Raw genomic sequence first — 17,640 nt, 5'->3', positions numbered from 1 at the left:
AAGGGTAGCTCACACACTGATATTGTTTCTCGAGTCAATTCAGTCGATATTGCTCTCAATCCTTATATTGTCAATGCTATTTTGAAAACCAAAATTGAAAATAGTTTCAAAGGAAAAACTGTAAACTTTTTCTCATGTGAAGAATTTTTTTCTGCCTATCATCATTTTTATATTGCAAAACTGATGACTTATTTTTAAACACACTTTAACACTCTTGCTGAGCTTAGATTGGAGGATCTCAGTCCCTAAAATTTGATCATATTTTCAATAATTTCAAATTTGTTAGTTCCTACTAATGGTCATAGGACAGATACCAACAAAATAGAGCTTTGCTTGTTTTACTGCTTTGTTGAAAAAGTCTGCATTATTTTGGTTTTGTAATGTGCAAATTTCTAATCAAAATCAGCACTGATAGCCGTAGAAAACTTTCTTATGAAAAATTTTTAACACCAATCTTTGCTCACTTTAAGATTCCTTTCACTGGAGTGTCACCAAAAGAATGTGCATCTACTGTCTTTTCAAAAGCTTACTTTGAAAGAAAAATCTGAGATTTTTTTATGGTAAATGGTGCTACAAGGAAACTGTTTTGGAGTTTAGGACAAAGAGTAGTCATGAAACTCCTGTCATCCCTAGAACTCCTTGAGACCAGTCTCAGTTTGTTTCACCTTTTACCATTCATCCCAAAAAATCATCCACTCAGCCTTCCTCATCCACTCATGAGGTCATTTTCTCACTTGAGAACCTCAAACAACACATACTGCTTATTGAAGATGGTCTGATGATAACCATGTCACCTGAACAACAAGCCACTTTCATTGACAAAAGAAACTTGCTTGTGCCTCCTATCTCTCAAGAAAATGAGAATGTACATCAAAAGGAGTCTAGAACTGAACCAATTGAGCAAACTCCAAACACTAAATCCACTCCAGAGGTTCGTGCTTTCAGTTCTCAGCCACAAAACAAGGGAAAGGCTTCAGTAAATGAAGACAGTGATGATGATGAGGAAATTGAAGAGGAAGAAGTGGATCCTGCTCAATTTCGCCTAGCAAGGAGGAGGTCTGGATCGTCCAATATCACAATTTAGGCACTTTTAGACACTTGTACTTTATATTTAGGATGGCATCTCATAATAGACATTTGCATCTTCTACATTTTAACATTTCAAGTATTCTGCACTCAGGATTTTGGTTATTTGGTTAACTCTGTTGGTTTATAAACCTTGGTTAACTTTAATATTTTGAATAGTATCTGGTTAATTTTGTTGGTTATCTTTTGTTTGGTTAACTCTGTTTATGAAAGCTAAATGATTGGTATCCCTGTGACTGCTGATTTCTGATAATTGATTGCTGATATTAATGATTGCTGATATTGATGATTGCTGATATTGTTTGGTATTCTTGGTTAATGATGTTGCTGATGACATTGATGTTGGGTTTCTAGATGTTGGATACTAGATTTGAATCATCTAATGATGACAAAAAGGGGGAGAAATGGATGATAAGAAAATGGAATGCCAGGAAGTTTTAGAGTCTTCTGGTATATGTCTGAGGGGGAGTGACCCTTACAATTTTTTTTTTTTGATACATTATGCATTAAAAAAGGGGGAGTTTTAACTCAATGATTTTTTTTCTCTCCATCCATTGTTTTGTCATCATAAAAAATGGAGAGATTATAAATCTAAGTCCCTAGCTTTTGATATTTACAAAATAAATGGATGTTACTAATTTTATCCTCAAAGATCTTTTCAGCAATTGAGCAAATCAGGTTCAAAGATTAAGCGCAATTAGAAAAGACAAAAATTGTTGAAACTGTCGGACACTCCTAAAGACTGTATCGGACGTCCGACAATTATTGAGTAACTTCGGACGCATGAAGAATTTCATCACCGGACGTCCGAAAGAATTAAAATATTTTCTCTAAATTCACTGACATCGATCGGACGCAAAACATTAGAGTATCGGACGTCTGATAAACTGCGCAACACTTCGGATGCAGAGCACTGGAGGTACCGGACGGCCGAAAGAATTGAAAAAGATTTCTTAAACTTTACCATCTACTTTCGGACACAAGTTTTGAAGGTACCGGACGTCCGAAGTGAAAACTAAGAAAAAGGGAGAGAAAATACTCTTATTCATATCTTTGGACTACACAATGTACAAATATATATATACACAAGTGTAACTTAATATAGATCCTAAAATCATACTAGTCTAAATCAATCTATTACCTAATTAATAATTGATACTATAATCAAAACAAATCTAATCTAATCTTTCCTAATATTTACAATAGCAAATCTTTCTATAATCACATATCTTCAACACTTCCCCTCAAGATGGAGCATAGATGTTAATCATGCCTATCTTGCCACAAATATAATCAATTCTCGGATCATTTAGAGATTTAGTGAAAATATCAGCTAACTGCTCTCCAGTTCTCACATACTGGTTAAGATCAAGTTTTGTTGAATTTTTTCACGAACAAAGTGGCAATCAATTTCGATATGCTTTGTTCTCTCATGAAAAATTGGATTTGATGTTATATGAAGGGCAACTTGATTGTCACATTATAACTTCATTGAAAGTGAATTATTGATTACCACATCATACAATAATTGGTGTATCCATTTAAGCTCACAAGTGGATTGTGCCATAGACCGGTATTCAGACTCTGTATTAGAGCAAGATACTACATTTTGTTTCTTATTTTTCCATGATACCAAATTACCTCCAACGAAGACACAATATTCAGTTGTAGATCTTCGATCAATTTTAGAACCTGCCCAATCCGCATCTAAGAAGCATTCAACATGAGAATGACCATGATTACCATATAGTATACCACGTCCCGGAGCTCCTTTAAGATAACATAAGATTTGCTCTAAAACTGATTAATGTATGGCTCTTAGTGAGGACATAAATTGATTTACAATACTAACCGGATATGCAATGTCCGGACGAGTCACAGTAAGATAATTCAATTTTTCGACTAACCTCCGGTACATTTCAAGATTTGAGAATAATCCTCACCATTTGCTGTAAGTTGCATGTTGGGAATCATTAGTGCACTACATGGCTTAGCACCTAGCTTTCCTGTTGCTTTAAAAAGATCAAGAACATATTTTCTTTGGCATAAGAAGATACCTTGTTTACATCTTGTAATCTCAATACCTAAAAAGTATTTCAACATACCCAAATCTTTTGTCTGGAAGTGCGATTGAAGAAAAATTTTAGGGGCTGCAATACCTGCATTGTTACTACCAGTAATAACAATATCATCAACATAAATCACTAATAGGATAATACCAACTTCACATTGTTGATAAAAGACAGAATGATCAGAATTACACTTCTTCATGCCAAACTCTTGAATCACCTCACTGAATCTCCCAAACCAAGCACGAGGACTCTATTTTAAACCATATAATGACTTCTGGAGTCTATAAACCTTACTAAACTCCCCCTGAGCAATAAATTCAGGTGATTGTTCCATATAAACTTCCTCTTACAAATCTCCATGAAGGAATGCATTCCTAACATCTAACTGGTACAAAGGCCAATTATTAGTAGTAGCAAGGAAAATAAATAATCGAACAGAGATAAGTTTTACTACTGGAGAAAACGTGTATGAATAATCCACCCTATATGTCTAAACATACCCTTTTGCAACAAGACGAGCTTTGAGACGAGCAACAGAACCATCAGGATTGACTTTAATAGCAAACATCCATTTACAATCAATAGGTTTCTTACCTGTTGGTAGAAGAACCAAGTCCCAGGTACCATTATTATCTCGGGCCATCATTTCTTTCTCCATAGCAGCTCGCCAAACAGAATGTTCCAAAGCCTCAGATAAGCATTGAGAAAGAGATATTGAATCTAAAGAAGCAGTAAAACAACGCAAGGACGGAAATAAATGGTCATATGAAGCAAATGATGAAATTGGGTATGTACACTGTCTTTTACCTTTCCTTAAAGCAATAGGTAAATCAAGACTAGAATCTAGAGACTGAGGAAGCGGTGAATCAGGATTCGGGTCTGTAAACAGAGAAGATGGTGGAGGATGTGAGTCTATGTGTTGAGGACGACGAGAATACACTTGAGTGATCGGTGGTCTGGTAGAAACAGTTGTTGTAACAGTGTAGACTAGAATATCATCTTCCTCCCCCTGACTACTATAGACATTATACTCAAGAAAAAATGGATGTGTCTCAAAAAATGTAACATCAGCAAAGACTAAATAATGATCTAAACTTGGAGAATAACATCTATACCCTTTTTGAAGACGTGAATAACCCAAAAACACACACTTGAGAGATTTGGGATCTAATTTAGACACCTGATGACGGGTATCACGAACAAAACAAGTACACCCAAATATACGTGGCTCAATGGAGAATAAAGATTGGATTGGAAACAAAATTGAATAAGGAATCTCACCAGCAAGCACAGAAGATGGCATGCGATTAATTAAAAAATAAGCTGTTGAAACAGCATCTGCCCAAAATTGCTTAGAAACCTTCATATGAAATAGATGGGTTCTAGCAACTTCTAATAAGTGCCTATTTTTCCTTTCAACAACACCATTTTGTGGTGGTGTGTCAGGCATGAAGATTGGTGAAGGATTCCATTTTCTGACATATACAAATTAAAGGGTTTAGAAAAGTACTCTTTTGCATTATCACTTCGCAAAATACGGACAGGCATATTGAATTGTGTTTTTATTTCAGTACAAAAGGAACAAAAGATACTAAATAAATCTGAACAACTTCTCATTAAATATAACCAAGTAACAGGAGAGTAGTCATCAACAAAAGTGACAAAATACTTAAAATCAGACTTAGATACTATTGGACAAAGGCCCCAAATATTAGAGTGCACTAATTCAAAAGGAAATGTAGCCCGTTTATAGACTCTAGGCAAGTAGGGCAAACGATGATGCTTGACAAATTGGCGTGACTCACAATCTAAATGGGATAAATTCTGAAAACTTGGACATAACTTCTTCAAGATGGGTAGAGATTGATGACCCAAACGACAGTGAATTTCAAGAGAAGTCAAGGTAGAGGAACATGCAACAGGTTTCGGCACTTTCGATGAAGGGGTTTCAAGTGTATACGGGCCGCCAGACTCACATCCTTTACCAATAATCTTTCCCGTCATAAGATCCTGAAAAACACAATATTCAGGAAAGAATGAGACAGGGCACTTGAGAGCTTTTGTAATTTTACTGACTGAGAGTAGATTAAAAGAAAAATTAGGTAAGCATAAGACTGAATATAAGGGGATAGATGACATAAGAATTGCTACACCAGAACCCATAACTGAAGCACATGACCCATCAGCCAAAGTAACATTCGGATGATCTTTGTTAGGATTAAAAGAGGAGAGGATACCTTTATTACTGGTCATATAATCTGTTGCACCGGAATCGATGACCCATTTGTTTGAAGATGACACAAGATATGTAGTAAATTTACCTGAGTGATCAATAGAAGGAGGATTGGTACTAGAAGATAGGTTAGCAGATTTTTGTGAGGCCTGGAACTCAATAAAGCGGGCAAACTCATCAACAGATATGAGTATGGATTTGTCAGAAGGCACATAATTATTTTCTTGGGTTGCGAAATTTGCAAACGGGGGCTGCTGTTAAGGTCTACCATGAAGGTCCCAACACGTACGTATGGTATGGTCTGGTTTCTTGCAGTGATAACAGACTCGTTGATTTGAGTTGTATTGTCTATGACCAACAACCCCACCAGTCCCATTTTTGCCACTATTTCTACCATTATTTCCTTGACCAGTTCCACTTCGACTCACAAGAGTACTAGTAACATTGGAAGTAGACAAAGATCCTTTGGTTCTCAACACTCGTGTGAAAGTGTCATGGAGGGAAATAATCTCTGGGTTAGAGAGAATTTGTGTTCGAGCAGCATCAAACTCAACTGGTAATCCTGCAAGAAAACTCATTACAGCCATTTGTTCCCGTTGAGACTGTTGATTTTTTATATCAGTACTAAAAGGAAGGAGAGAATTCAATTCCTCATACACACGTTTAAAATCCATAAAATATTCTGTAAGGGATCTCTGCTGTTTTTCTGGAAAGTAAAATTTCTTGCAAATATCATATATATGATTTAAATTACCCTTACCAGAATACAAAAAGGCCAAATAATCCATAAGATCTTTAACAAATTCACAATGATTGATGAGACTGACTATCTCATTATCAATAGAGTTTCGGATCTGTAAAAATAATTTTGCATCTTTCCTTAGCCAAATCTTCTTTTCTTCCCCATCAACGGGTGGTCATCAGTGAGATGATCATCTCTATCAATGCTGCACAAATATATCCGAATAGTTTTACTCCAATCCAAAAAAATTTTCCTACTCAGTTTGTGTTTAGTAATCTTTGATGTTGTAGGAATAATATCAGAAATTACTGTTCTCATCTCTCTATTACTACCTTTCATATCTGCCATTATAATTCACACAAGAAAGAACTAAAAGTGACTCAATAGGGTCACGTCAAAAAATAAACTGATAACAGAACCTAAAACTTTGATACCATGAAAACTAAGAAAAAGGGAGAGAAAATACTTTTTTTCATATTTTTGGACTACATAATTTACAAATATATATATATACACAAGTGTAATCTAATTTAGATCCTAAAATCATGCTAGATTAAATCAATCTATTACCTAATTAATATCTGATACTATGATCAAAACAAATCAAATCTAATCTTTTCTAATATTTACAATAGCAAATCTTTCTATAATCACACATCTTCAACATGAAGGAATTAAAGAAAATCTCTTTTGCTCACTGCCTGCTGTCGGATGCAAGAAACAAGACTACCGGACGTCCGACACTACCAACGGCTAGTTGACTCTTCAACTGCCTTCTATCTGTTGGAAGCATTAATGGAGGAATTTTTTGGTCTCATATAAATAGAGCAAAGTCAACCACTTCAAAATACTTTTGCACATTGAGACTACAAAAAATCTAGAGCAATTTTAGTGAGAAAATTTTCTTCAAAGAAGATTTGTACTCTTAGTTGTGTAGATTTCGTATAAGCTTTTCTTGTGTGGGAAAATTACTTCAATAGTGCAGGTTTGTGAGGGTTATTCGAGTGATAGTAAAACTTCTTAGGTTGACCAAGTGTGGCTTGGGGCATGGAGGAAGTGATCCTTCCTTTGTATACAAAGATTGGTTGTAATTGATCAACTTGAAGAAACTTGCTCTATAAAGTGATATTCAAACTCAAGAGGAGTTTGGAATTTGATTTGCTATTCTATCTCTTTCATTTACTACCTTGCAATATAAATTGTTCATCTCTTCTACTCACGAGCATTTGTGCTTTCTTATTATTTGTTCCATTGTGTGGTCATCTAGAAAAGAGGGTAAATTTTCATATTGAACAAAAAGTATCTCATAATTTGGTTAGTTTTTAAATTACCCAATTCACCCCCCTCTTAGGTTGCCTTCGATCCTTACATCACGAGTTAAACAGGTTTATGTACAAGTATAAGTCACATATATTCATTTAACAAGTATCATATAATCAGGAGAGAGAGAGGACGAGAGCGATAAGGTACACCCTCGTCTCGGCAAGCTCACGTATCATGTATAACACTTGTACAAATAACATTTCAATCACATAAGCATTTAACATGCACTTGACACTCACAACAAGTCAAGGGCAAGATAAGAGTGAAGCGAGCAGGCGGACGAGCTCTTCGGCGTTTTCGTGACCACCTGAGACATGTACAATCATAATTACCTAAATGCTCGACCAAGGTTACAAAGAAAGACATTTTCTCACTACCCACTCTCCAAGTCACAAGTTTGAGTTAAGTTAAAGAAACTTTTCTCACTAAAACGTTGGAATAATGCTCAACGAGAGCTCGAAGGTCATTTTTGAGTCAAATCGTGCTATGTAAATCTCAATCCAAGAGAAAGTATCATTTTCACTTTTGACACGAAAATCGAGAAAAAAGATAAATGATTTTTATTTTCCAAAACTTCAAATCTCACGTCCAAACTTTAGAAGGTAAAGAATATTCACATTTTTCGAACTAATGGAGTTAACTCATCCAAAACTCCACTCATTTCATAGAAAAATATCAAAGTTAAGATTCCAAAATTCAAGTATAAAACTAGTGCAATTCACCAAGAACTATTCGAGTCAAAACGCTCCCTTTTTGGAGTTTAAACTCACGGGAATTGAGGCATAAACTAGGGTTTGAAGTTCATTTCTCAAGTATAAAATAAGGTGTCATTAACCAAGAAAGTGGAACAACCAAGAAAATGCGTTAAGAAAGGTTTAACCTTTGAAAACCTAGATTTGAAATGAAATTTTAAAGTTGCAAATGAACTGTGTATTTAACCATGAAATTACAACTAAAACAGTTCAACAATCACAAAGGAAAGTGGAAAGTTCTTAAAAAGAGTATTTGCTTGGAATCAGAAATTCCCATCTCAAAGTGACACTATTTGAAAAAATCGTATCTCAAGTTTCGTGAGTCCAAAAATTGAAAAATTTATATCGTTGAAAACTAGATGTAAAGCACTAAAACTTTCTAGAAAACTCTTTTCTCAGACTGCAATTCAAAATCTTTCAAATTTTAGCTCAAAGTCACTGTTCTAGACAGGACAGAGCAAAACAGGCTTGCAAATTCAGTGAAGTTTGGAAATTCAGCAAAATTTATAAAAATAGAATCAGTCCTTGAAATTCATACCACAATTAAAACTCCAAATCTATTTTTAAATACAACAAACGGAACTCAATTCGAACCTTTCTATTTCAAGATATAATAGTTCAAAGAAAACTGATTTTTATGACCTGTTTTATGAAATTCCAGTTCTGACATACTTGACAGAGTTTAAGAATCTGATCATAACTAGAGCTACACAACTCAAAATTTAGTGTGGTTTGTGACGTTGAAAACTAGATTCCAAATTCTACAATTTACTAGAAGGAACTATGATAAAATTCATTTTGCAAGATAGGCAAAATTGAGTTACAAACTGCAACTTTGATTGTTTCTCGGATGAATGCAGTGAAAAAATTCAGTCATTTTTGCCGGTTCACTACTACTCATAGGAAACGAATCAGAGGATGCATTTTATAATGATGGAAAGCTCTCGAAATCTAGTTTCGAATGCCATAAACGGCACTCAATTTCAACTCCCAGACAAAAAGTTATGACAAAAAATGTGAACACTGGTTCGGGTTACCTGATCAGAAAAATTCCAGAATTCAACCTCACTTTAACCCTACTTAACACAACCAAATGGAAAGCTTTTTGGAAGATATTCAACACACATAACCACCATTATTTATCAAGCATTGTTGCACCAAAAATAACATCAAAAATTTGAAATTAACAAGAGAGGAACAACCAGCAAATTTCAGCCAGCATACAACTTTCATTCCTCTAGCTTTCTTTTTCAACTTTCCAACTCAAATTAGAATTCAACCTCACTTTAACCCTACTTAACACAACCAAATGGAAAGATTTTTGGAAGATATTCAACACACATAACCACCATTATTTATCAAGCATTGGTGCACCAAAAATAACATCAAAAATTTGAAATTAACAAGAGAGGAACAACCAGCAAATTTCAGCCAGCATACAACTTTCATTCCTCTAGCTTTCTTTTTCAACTTTCCAACTCAAATTACACCATATCTCATCAAAGCAAGTAACAAACAAGCAATTAAACTCACAAAATTCTCAAGGCCTCTACCTATAAAGCCACTTCAAGTCCACTACCTAATATCAAGGTTCTTGAGAACCCATCAACAACCCAACAACTATCTTGCTATCACTAACTAACTACTAACTTACTACTACGAATTGAAAAGGAAAAGTTGAGGGTTTCTTGGATGAATACCTTGCTGCCAAAAGAAGATTAAACACTAGGATTTGAGCTCCTAAATCACCAAGTTTCTTCCTTGATCAAGTTCTCTTCCAAGCTTGTAAGAAGAACCAAGAGGAGAAGCAAATTTTGGGGAGCTTTGTGGAGGAAAAATGGAAGATAAGAAGCTGAAATTTTTGAGGGGAAATGGGGGGAGGAGGATCGGCCAAGACAAGGAGAAGAAGGAAGGTTTTTGGTTGGTAGGTGAGTGATGTGATGGTGTGTAAGAAGGATGGGCATAAAGTGCTCTAGTGCCCCAAAAGTCAACATCCTATTGGTGTGCAATTAGTGTTCCTAATTGAGTTTAACTTAACTCACTCATTCTAATCCCTCAATTAACTTTTCTTAGTTTACTATTGATCATCCTTAATACTCCAAGGTTATTGTACTCTCGATCCAAATTTATCTCGAAAAACGTGTATTCACTATTTTTCGCTAAACGAGTCGCAGAAAAATTGAATTCGCTAACGAAACGTTTCAAAAATATAAACAAGGCATGGATCCATGCAAAATGAATTTAAAATGGGTGAAATAAATTATTCGGAGTAAACGAGTGGATAAATAATTAAATAAGCCAATAAAATGAAATAAAAATAAGAAAATAAAAATTCGGGTTCTCACAGCTTTCCATTCCCCCCTCATTTGAAGCATCTTTAAAGTCAAAGGTCCCATCAAAAGAGTACTCACCCTATTTAGTAGTGGCGACACATGCCTCTTAGATTCTTCATGTGACGTATTATGGTTTCATCATCCAATACACAAATAGAGCTGACACAACTTAGGACCTATTTGGTAACTCTACTTAATGTTGAAAAATAATTCATTCAAAGTTTTTTGAATTGAGCATGTTTGATAATAGAAATATCTTATCACCTAATGTATTAAGCACTGCTTAATTTGTGTACAAAATTTACTAAGTTTTTTGAATTGACTATATATACTATTCATCTCACACACATAACACAATCTCCTATTGTTCTCACACATGGTAAACGTTTGTTTTCTTTATGTTTGACACACATAGAGACTAATGCTATTAGACTAGGGCTAGACTGATCAATTCGATCATGAACCAGCCTTCTTCCGAGCTAGTTAGTAGTACAAAACTGCTTTAGTCAAAACCGTCAAAAATCAGCCAAACTAGTGGCTCCGTTCAACTGCTTGACTCGATTCTCAAACTTTTTTTCTTATTTTGCTGAAACATAATTTGAGTTACTTAAATTATAAAACTTTCAATTATTAATAAGAATAAGGAAATACCACTTAGTGTAAACATAAGATCACTTGCTTCCCTAAATAATCTCTAAATGAAGTTTTTATCCCTATCATCTTATCAATTTATCATCAATGATTCCAACTTGCATTATAAAGACATATTTCCAACAAAAACATCTCAAATAGGAAGATTTGTTTTAATTTTGTTTTTCAAGTAATTTTAGAGAATCAACATATTTTAGACATGAGTTCACATTTTTATATATAATTTTTAGGTGTATATTTGATTCCAAACCTGATATTTTTGTAACAGTTTTGTATGGTTAGTCGAATATAATTAAGAACTTAATTTCAATATTATAAAACTTATAAAAATATAAAATAATTATGACATCATATTGACATCAGCGAATTTTTGATAACGATGGACTGATGACCCAATAGTTTAGTCGAGTCGCTATTTGGTTCAAGTTTAACAACATTGACGGAGACACATATGAATGTGCACACTATCTTTATACAAAGATACACACTTAAACACCACATCTAATACATCTAAATTGTTTCATTATTTTCTACTGCACGCACACACGAACATTTTTCTTTTTCTCCAAATACACAAATAAAGGCAATTTTTTTAACAAAATAGAAACATAATATTAGTGTGATTTTTCAATTCAATATTAAAATCCTGTTAGTTATCAGAAAGATATAATAACTAATTTAGTAATTTAATACTTTCAGCACTTAATTTTCAAAATTTAGATTTCAAATTTCAGTTTTTTCAAATGGGCTTATAGCCATGGCCGAAATTTGTGGGGTCCTCCACTCTATTTGGAATGTGGAATTTTGAATTTGTATTTTCTTCATGCAAGCCATCTTCCTCTATTAGAGATTTTCTAAATATCTCTTTCATGATTTTCTTGTGGATAACCATATTGACTATAGCCAAAGCAAATAAGACGAAAATCCCCATATTCTACTGATTGCAAATTTCATAAAATTCAAGAGAATCAATAGTTTATTGAGGTCCACCTCAATGCAAATGCGTGCACACTTTTGTTTGAAATTGGAAGCCTTTAATGTTTGCTTAGCGACCTTTTTTTTCATATCTATTTGAATCTTCAAAATTTGGTCCAGCTTTTTTTTTTGCACCAATATGGGTTTTTATTGCTCAACAAAACCAAAATACAGAGAGTTCATGGAAGCCAATCTCAATCTACCGAAAATAGATAGCAGGAGCACTACTCTCGTACAATTTGCACACGCAGAAAAGAACACTCCACTTGAATCAAGTCGAATAGCGGCTCTAATAGCCCTAGGCAGCTGCTGAAGAGAAGTACAGAATAGATCTGAAGAAGATCGCTTCGCTGCCAACTTATCCGCGGAGCCATTGGCTTCTCTGAAGATATAAGTAACCAACGAGGAAAAATCCGATAACAGAGCGCGAATTCTTCTCAAAACATTATAGAGTGGCCACTTCGACATTGTTTTGGAGGATACCAACCTTACCAAGCTTTCTGAGTCCACTTCAACTATCAAGTTATCAACCATCTGGTCTTTATGCTTAGCGACCTTGAGTGCTAGTGTGGTAGAAATTGCATGCTTAAAAGAATGGATATCTAGTCGCTATTTATTTCCTATGGAAACTTGTTGAATACCATCCCAGGCCCCTCTTGAAGGATGAAATTATAGTCACTCTTTTTACAAAATTGAACTAAAAACATAATTCATGCTAACATGACTAAGTTCAAATGGAATGGTAGGTTCCTTAATGAGAAGTTTGACAGACAAAAACTTGAAACTAATATTCTTCCCAAAACCTCAACAATGAGAGATTGGTGCCAGGGGTTCTACTTTTCATTTATTTCTTCCTCCAACAATTCCACCAAAGGCCAATTGGATGTAGCTATGTTGAGTTTAAAGCTGCACCAATTCGGGCATGCGTTTTCAGATGAGCCAAGTATGTTTTCAAATACACGTTTAAACCCTTATATTTTGGGGAAAGATTGTTTTATGCTAATATTAAGGCCCCAGGACTAATTAAGTGGTCTAATTAGCCTAATTTCAACATATTTAGCCCATTAAAAGTAGGACTAAGTTGTTCTTGGGTTCAAAGTTAGACTTTGATTTAAATAATTGTAGCTAAGGTAGGCTTACATTTAATTCTTGTTCATGACTCAAATCAATAAAGTATATGAAATAATCAAATATTTATAATCATAGTTTTAGTTTATACATTGGTCTAGTTAGCGTGATTTCATTCCATTTAGCCCATCAAAAATAGGACGAGTTTGATCTTCAGCTTACTCTTATTAAAATAGTTGCAACTAAGCGAAGGTTTGACCCTTATTTAAGACTAAAATTGTTTTATGCATTTAATACTTATTCATGATCAAATCAATAAAGTACATGAAATAATCAAATATTTATGATTATTGTTTTAGTTTATACATTACATAAATCTTAGTTCTACGTTTATTTATTTATGTTTGAGAAAATTCTTTTGTTGCACCATAAATGCATTTTTCACACCAACGTCTTATATTAGTTCAAACATTTGCTCCAAATAATTGACGAGCGCAGGGTATACATATAATAATTAGCTCATTCACAGTTAAGTCTTGCATTTATAAATTTCTAAATACCCCACACGCGATTTTTCGCAAGTATACGAGTCACGATTGAGTATAGGGTATTAAGGGTCGAACCCATAGGAAAGATTTTCAATTACCGATGTTTTTCGAATTCCTTTATTATTTAGACTACCACAAGTGCAAGAAATTAAATCTATACTACAAACATGAGATAAAAGTAATAAAAATAATAATAGAAAACTCCTGGAGGTATAGAATTCATTACTACTCTTGCAAATGATATTATTGATTAAGTGAATGTTATTATCTTGCCTAGTTATGGCGTAATTTCCTAATATATTTGAAACCTACTCTCGTAATGAATCAACTATACTTGTAATTAAGCCATACCTACTCTCGTGGTTATGAAATTAACTATAAGTTCATTTCTTCTATGAAATTAGATGAAACAAGTCACTAAAACCACAAAGGTGCTCCTCTACTCTCGTGAGTGAACTCCTTAAGTTTATCATTTCCTTGAACTAGTATTAAATTTCAATTCTCATTCCAAACTTAACACCTTAAGATTATCACAATTAATGGTCAGTTAATCATGATTAGAAAAGCAAAAGTGATAAATAACTTGTTCAAAATATTATCTCCAAATAACCAAATAAACATCACTAACAAGATATAGAAAGTTCATCCATACTCTAGACATAAACTTTAGCAAAATATGAAAATAAATACCAAACTTGTATTATAGCTAAACATAAAATCAAATACTCCCTCCGTCCATTAAAAGTGTCATTCTTTCCTTTTTTTGGCTGTCCCAAAATGTTTGTCATGTTTCTTATTTTTAACTACTTTATACTTTGAAATTCCCTCCATATCCTTCATTAATTATGCATAAAGAATACTATAGCTTGGCCCACAAAATGCTATGGGTCCCACAATCATTGGTTTCAAGACAAAGTGCATCTCTTTTCTTAGTTGTAGGACAAAGTGTATGGGTTCCACAATCATTGGTTTCAAGATAAAGTGCTTCTCTTTTCTCGGTTGCAGGACAAAGTGTGTATCTTCTTTCTATAATTTTAATTAAAGATCTACAAATTAAAATTCACATCTTTTTTTATGAAAAAATAAAAATTCACATTGGCACAAACGGAGTAAGAGAAGTAGCTCACGCCTATTACTCAATTAAAATGATCCAGCCAAAGAGGAAAAAAAGGCATCAACATACAAGATTCAGCCAAAAACATTCAGCCAAAATGATATCAAGGCCTTTAGATGGAGTACATGCTTTACAAAAGTCGAAAAAACATTTAATTTACAAATTGGTAAGCACTTTTACTACTCCAATCTTTGCACAATTAAAGTACTTGCACCATCAAGTTCAAAAAGTTTGAATTTTTAGACTTTAAGTTCCTGCAAGTAAAATGAGAAAAAACTTGAGTTAGTCAAGACAACAAATAAAGATGCAGATAATTGAGAATATCAAAAGAATCAATCTAAAAAACAATAAAATATGAATTGCCATATCCAATAACTCAACTTATATTTCTAATAAGTAAACAACCATAGATACGCATTAAGTAAACAAGAATAACTTACCAATTTCCATAGATGCGCATCTTTATGAATTGCCATATCAATATTCCATAGATACGCATTAAGTAAACAAGAATAACTGATCAAAAGAAAGATTGAGTCCTTTTTTACATTTTGCAAAATCCAAGCACTTATACTGTCGAGTACCAATAAATAGGAAGATAAAGAATATAGGTAAGTGTAAACTACCATAAATATAAGATGCAAAATCCAACCACTTGTACTGCCATTTACTTGTAAAAACCTGATTAGTATACTTCAGTACCTATATAAAGAAGAAAAAAAAACAAAAGTTAGTGTAGACAACCATAAACAAAGAAGTAGGGACCATAAACTGTAAAGCACAAACTAGTTTTGCATATAAGTGAACCTGTCCAATGAAACCATCTTCATGCTTGTATATGACTTTGAACTTGGTTAATGAGTTCTTTTTCACATTCAATTTGCAGAGGAAGAGAACCATCTTTCATTAAACGATGCTTTCCAATGTGCGGCACTTTGTAATTGTTTTCCCCTAAGTTCTTCATCACCTCTACCATACATGATTGCAGTGTTAAGAAAACATTGTTGAGGCTTTCAGTTGATAGTTGATCAAATGATTTTTCAACAGCAAGGATTAGCTCATCTATTGTTTTGGGCGCTTCTTGATGTTGAAGTGATTGTATGCCCCTAAAATATCCTAAATCAAGAACATTCATGTCCAGGCTATTAGGAGGCTAAAATAACAAGTGAATATCAAATCCATCCATTGAAGCAGCCTCAATAAATTCAGAATCCATGGGATTAATATGTGGCTTGGCATTATCTTGTTGGATGAAAATTTCAGTACCATTTTCACGTGACCATTTACTGCGTATTGCAGGCAAAACCTATTCAATTAGGCATCTTCTATACACCTCTTTAGTCACTGACAATATTGGCTTCGTTTCTAATGTACCAGCAATCCGATTTTTACTATTCCTTTTTGCCGGCTCTTTTAGTACAAAAGGAAAAATACCAATTTTGCCATCAAATTCTCAGTAGTAAGAGCAATCAAACCGAGGTCGAACTACAGCAACTAGAAACATAACCTTCGCAATGAATTTTTTGCTCTTACATGTTCGAAGAGGTTGCTCTTCCTCAGGATGAAGATAGTACCTTTCGGATTCTTTAGTCATATAAAACCATTTTTCATCAACATGAACAACATTAAACATACCCCTAAAAACTGGTTTAGTATTGAGACTTTCAGATTCAAGCATTGACAAGCAAAATCGAAGTCTTACTTGCTTATTTTCATCCGTCAACTGTGGTTTCAATGCATTTGAATGCGGCCTAATAGCACCTTCTTTAATTCGTCGATGAAGAGTTGACTTAGCCACTTTCATTTCACTGGAGAGAGAACGAATGTTTGTTCGGCGGCGAAGAGGAATTGTCATAATGGAGGTGAAATCTATTTCCACTTGTTTCCGTCCAGGTCTTTTTGGAAATCTCTGAGTTACATCAACTACTCCTCCATTTGCAAAAGAGACTGCCGCTCGTTTTCAAATCCTGCTAACAGTTATGACATTTATCTGGAATAAGTTTGCAACATTCTTAATTGTCCCTCTTCTCAATTTTCCACCATCACTATACTGCAAGAGAGTTTCAAAAATGGACTGCCTTCCTTCATTAGTTAATCTCTTTATACAATTGCAGGAAGTTTCAATGTCATCAAGCATATCCATTTTTCTTTAAAAAGTCACCAACGAAACAAAGCATAATGCTCATATTTATATACAGAGTAGAACTAGGAGTAAGTAGTCGTAGTCCTTAGTTAACAATTTTTTAAAATATGCAATTCAATTTTTAGAAATCTGCCAACTTGCAGAATTTTTCGACCAATTTGGCGGCAAATCTTAAAAAAAAACCAGAAATTATAATTAAGCAAGACAAGAATTAACGCCCTCTAGACATGAACCCAAAAAAAGAAAGAATAAAAACAAATCATAACAAGAGAATAAAAAAACCTCAATCTTGATATGTTTTGATTAGATGGATAATCCAAATATAAACAGTGCAAATTAGACAAACCTTTATTGAAGACTTGAATCCCATAGAGTTTTCATCTCTTCCTTGAGCATCAGCGTCAACTTGTTGTCGAAAGTTAGGTAGAGCAAAATTTTAAGGATTTATTAGCAAAAGATGGAAGAAATTTAGGAAGTGGGGTAGTAAAAGACGATGAAATTTTCTTGCGGGAAGAAAGTTTGTAGCTTGTGATCTGAAGAGTTGTCACTTGTCACATTAATGTCTCCGGAAGATGTGTTTGTATCAGATAAGAGTAGCGG

General features: G+C 34.0%; 1 long non-coding RNA gene across 2 annotated transcripts; it reads right to left on the bottom strand.

The window, feature by feature from the left end:
- Positions 1–14,919: 14,919 nt before the first annotated feature.
- Positions 14,920–17,640, bottom strand: LOC140006240 (uncharacterized). Of its 2 annotated transcripts, none has more exons than XR_011813875.1 (3): positions 17,387–17,640; positions 15,705–16,864; positions 14,920–15,599 (listed from the first exon to the last, which is right to left on the bottom strand). It is a non-coding gene; the product is annotated as an uncharacterized lncRNA (long non-coding RNA). The 2 variants fall into 2 exon arrangements; XR_011813876.1 differs by having other exon boundaries at positions 16,600–16,864.

The sequence above is a fragment of the Coffea arabica genome, chromosome 5e, assembly GCF_036785885.1.
Source record: "Coffea arabica cultivar ET-39 chromosome 5e, Coffea Arabica ET-39 HiFi, whole genome shotgun sequence".
NCBI lineage: Eukaryota > Viridiplantae > Streptophyta > Magnoliopsida > Gentianales > Rubiaceae > Coffea > Coffea arabica.
The sequence above is the reverse complement of the archived record's forward strand: the minus strand, read 5'-3'. Positions and strand labels throughout refer to the sequence as shown.